We start from the raw sequence: 4552 nt of genomic DNA on the forward strand, positions 1-4552 counted from the left end.
TAGTGATATTGTTTTTATCATTAAATTTCATCATCTTCTAATATAGTGAAGATACCAACTTTTCTTTGTATTTACTGTATTTACTAGTTTCAACTTATTTTCAGCCTCCTAATTGCATCATGTGTAGGTAATAGAGACATATAAAGTTTTAATGTGGTGGAAGCTATTGATCTTTTTTACTTGTGTGTGAATTCCTTTTACCTTCTCTAAGCCTAGAAAGGCCTCTCCTCTCCAGAGATTTGATAAATGCTCATTTTTACTTTTTCCCAGTATTTTAATGCTTTGATTTTTCACCCTTAATTCTCTTTAACCCTATTCTAATTTTACAGCAAAAAGGCAAAATTCCATAAATCTTTTTTTTTCACAATCAGCCAGCCAATCATTCCAATATTTAATAATAGTTTTCTTCCCTTTCCTGTCGAATATAACGTATTACATTCTTATATGTAAGCTACGGCCTTTTCCGGACCACGTGATCTTTTTCAATTTTCTAGCCACTCATCGGGTTTTCTTTTTTCCAGTTTGGTAGTGTTGTATTATTTAGACTAGAGAAAAAAAATTGTTTGGAATAAAGTTTGCCATTTTCCTCCCAGACCCATGTCAAGCCGCTCTCGGCTCCTCAGTCAGCATTTTCAGTGTGTCCCTGGGTGCATTTGTTTTCTGTGGCTGCTGTCACTGTGTGGCTTGCTGCTGGGCCTCAGTAGAGACTGAATGATTCACTGCGGTAACGAGGCATCACTACACAACCTCAGATGCTCCTTGTGAACTGGTCTCATCTGACGCAGTGAGCCATAATAGGGCTCACGCAGGGCTTGTAGTAGGGACAAGTAAGTGGCATGAGGAGGTGACCCAACTGGCATGGCCCCCTCCTTCGCGGGTCATCAGGATCCTACTTTCAATACTTTTGGGTATTCCAGAAGTGAAATTGCTGGGTCACGTGTTAATTCTGTTTTTAATTTTTTAAGGAACTGTGGTGCTGTTTTCCACAGTGGCTGCAGCAGTCCACATCCTCACCTGCAATGCACAACATCTCCAGCTTCTGCACGTCCTGGTCGACACTTGTCCTTTTTTGTGTGTGTGTGACAGTAGCCATCCCAATAGGTGCGAGCTGGTACCTCACAGTGGTTTTGATTTGCATTTCCCTGATGATTAGTGATGCTGAGCATCTTTTCATGTGCTTATTGGCATTGGTATGTCCTCTTTGGAGAGATGTCTATTCACGTCCTTTGTCCGTTTTTCAATTGTGTCCTTTGTTTTCTTGTTGAGTTGCAGGAATTCTTTCTATGTTCTGGATATTAGCCTCTTATCAGATATGTGATTTGCAGGGGTTTTCTCCCCTTCGTAGGCTTTCACTCTGCGGATTATGCCGTTTGATGCATGAAAGTTGTTAACTTTGCTCTAGTCCAATTCATCTGTTCTTACTTTCGTTACCTGTGCCTTGATGCTGTATCCAAGAAACCATTGCCAAATGCAAAATGCCATGAGGATTTTGCCCTATGTTTTCTCTACGAGTTTATAGTTTTAGGTCTTAGGTTTAGGTCTTTGATCCATTTTAAGCTAATTTTTGTAAATGGTGTGAGGTAAGAAGCCAACTTCATTCTTCTGCATGTGGATATCTGGCTTTCCCAACACCATTTGTTGAAAAGACTGTCATTTCCCCATTAAATGGTCTTACCACCCTTGTCAAAAATCATTTTTATTTATAAGTAAGCTCTTATTAATTTATAAACCTATGTATGCATGGGTTTATTTTGGGCTCTCTATTCTGTTCCATTGGTCTGTGTGTTGTCTTTATGCCGGTACCACACAGTCTTGATTACTGTAGCTTTGAAATAAGTTTTGAAGTCATCCCTGCTTTCTTGCTTTGGGTAGCCTGAAGGCTGTTCTGATCTCTTTGAGCCTGTGTCAGTACTCAGCTCAGGGCCACCTTCCTCCTTCTTCAGGGCCAGCAAGTCCTTCTCATGCCATGTCTTTGTGACTTCAGCTGGGAGAGATTCTCTGCTTTTTAGTACTCATTTGATAAGATTGGGCCACCTGGACCATCCAGGATAACTTCCCATCTCTGGATCCTTAGCCTTACTCACATCTGCAAAACCCCTTTGTTATGTAGCATATTCACAAGTTCTGGGGATTAGGGTGTAGACAGCATTGGGCGCCATGATTCTTCCCACCACACAGAGTATTCCCTGAGTGTTCAGTGTGTGTTCATTGACATTACCAGTGTGTTCCAAACTTAGCTGCTGACCCTCTTCCCTAAATTAATACAGTTTGTCCTGTTGTGATAGAACAAGTTGTGTTCCTAAGAAATCTTTTTTTTTTTTTTTTTAAAGATGACCGGTAAGGGGATCTCAACCCTTGGCTTGGTGTTGTCAGCACCACGCTCAGCCAGTGAGCAAACCGGCCATCCCTATATAGGATCCGAACCCGCGGCCTTGGTGTTATCAGCACCGCACTCTACCAAGTGAGCCACAGGCCGGCCCCTAAGAAATCTTATACTTAGAAAACACTCTAAAATAAGTCGTTTCCAAGGATGAAATGGCAGGGAGCAGAAAGTCTTAGATTCACAATAACAATGTTAATTTTCTATAAAATATCCGTAATAAAAGCACTTCATAACTCTAAGTGTATTTTTATTAATAGCTAAACAGTATATACTGACTCATCAAGATAGACAAAATCAACTTTATGGAGTAAATTTGAAAAAGGTAAGCCCATATCAATTGTAGGAAGCTCCGGGACTTCTAAAGTAAATTGCGGGTCACTTTATAACTGCCAGAAGTGCGCGCACACACACACACACACACACACACACACACACACCCAGCCCCTGCTGTGCACTGGCCACGACGCTGCCGCAGCTTGTTTCTCCCGGCTGTGCACAGCATGACTCAGTTTCTGTGTGTGGAAGGCTCATTTTCAGGAGGGCTTCTCTGGAACCAGCAGCTGCCTGCATAATGCAGGCTCAAGTCCACCCGTCAAAAGCATCGGCTGCATGTTTTAAAGACTCTCACTGTAGGAGAAAGTATATCATCACTTGGGTGTTTTAGATGCTGCCCTGAGCAAGTTTCCTTTTTCCTAGAGAGCTATTTCAAGAGTAAGAACCCTCCAGATTCAGGGCAGAGCTGTCTTCAGTCAGTCCTTTTGGGCACGGTCGGAGCCACTGAGTCCCATTTCTGCATGGCCTCCAGGCCTTTTTCATTACTAAACTTCAGTCGGAACCCTGCTCCCCCAATCCCGTGCTTTATAAACTAGCATAGCTATTAAAAGCACACGTGTGTCTTTTCTAGCCCCTCTAAGAGAGCATACTCCTAAGCAACCACCATAGCATTTCTCCCTTTGTGATATTTGCAAATACTAATTCTGAGAGGCTTTTCATGAAAAAAGGTCTTCCTGAGCTTGTCTTCTGGTTTTGCTAGAGTAACTGGCACTGAACTTGCTAAACAGCTTTGCCTCTGGATGGAATAGTGCGACAGTGCGGCCTCTGTCCTCAGCCTTTAGCTATTGGGCTGTGCAGAGCTTGGTACTCAGAAGGGGAGCAACACGGGGAGAGGGCCCAGGTTGTACCCAGCCTCGGCCACTTTTCTGCTGCAGCCCACCCAAGCTGTGGAGCTGTGGAGGCTACAGGTGCTGCAGGAAGCTGTGGGGCAGGGAGCCCACTGGCGACCGCACAGGGAGCCCGCTGGAGACTAGCGGCCACATCTGTACCACAGTGGGAGACATGTGGCCTGCCCGGCCACTCCACTGTCACCGTTGGCACGGAGCCTCTGGTGAAGAGTGAGCCACTGTGGGACATCACCCGTTCTGAGATGCTTCTGCGGGTCTTTTGCCATTTTCCTGTTCGGCTGTCCATCATGTTCTTCCTGGTTTGTACAAGTTCTTAGTTTATCCTGGACACAAGTCCTCTAGGGGACATTGGTGTTCTAGATGTCTTCTCCAGCCCTGTGACTTGCTTCACCATTTCTGAGGTCATGAAGACCTTCTACGTTTTCTTCTAGAAGGTTATTGTTTCACTGCTCCCGTTTTATCTGCAATCCCTTGGAAAGTGATTTTTCTCCTGTGGTAGAGGGCAAGATGTGCGTTTTCCTCGTGGATACGCAGTTAACTGAGCACCACTTGTGAGAGGCCCTTCGCCCGGTGCACCACATACGACCTTTCTCAGTGACCACACGCGTGCCGGCTGCTTCTGATCCCTCGCCGGTTCCTTGGACTGATGTCTGTCCTTGTCCCCAGACCCCGTCTTCATTAAAACACCCTTAGAAAGGCCTGGCACCCGCAGTGCCAGTCCTCCAGCTCCACCTTCACCATCCAGGGCGCCGCAGTCTCTCTTGGCCCTTTGCCCTTCCACGCACAGGGCACGACGAGTCGTGGGGCCGGCGAGCCAGCCTGGGTGGGTGTGTGGTCCTGCTGAGCGGACTGTAGCCTTCCTGAGGGGTCTCAGAGGATGACGCGACCCTCTGCTGAAACACAGGCACTGCGGTGCACAGAGAGTCACACGTCGCTGAGGCAGACATAGAGCAGTCCTTTTTTTTTTTTTTTTTTTTTTTTTTTTTTT

The sequence above is a fragment of the Galeopterus variegatus genome, unplaced genomic scaffold, assembly GCF_000696425.1.
Source record: "Galeopterus variegatus unplaced genomic scaffold, G_variegatus-3.0.2 Scaffold2600, whole genome shotgun sequence".
In the NCBI taxonomy this organism is placed as follows: domain Eukaryota; kingdom Metazoa; phylum Chordata; class Mammalia; order Dermoptera; family Cynocephalidae; genus Galeopterus; species Galeopterus variegatus.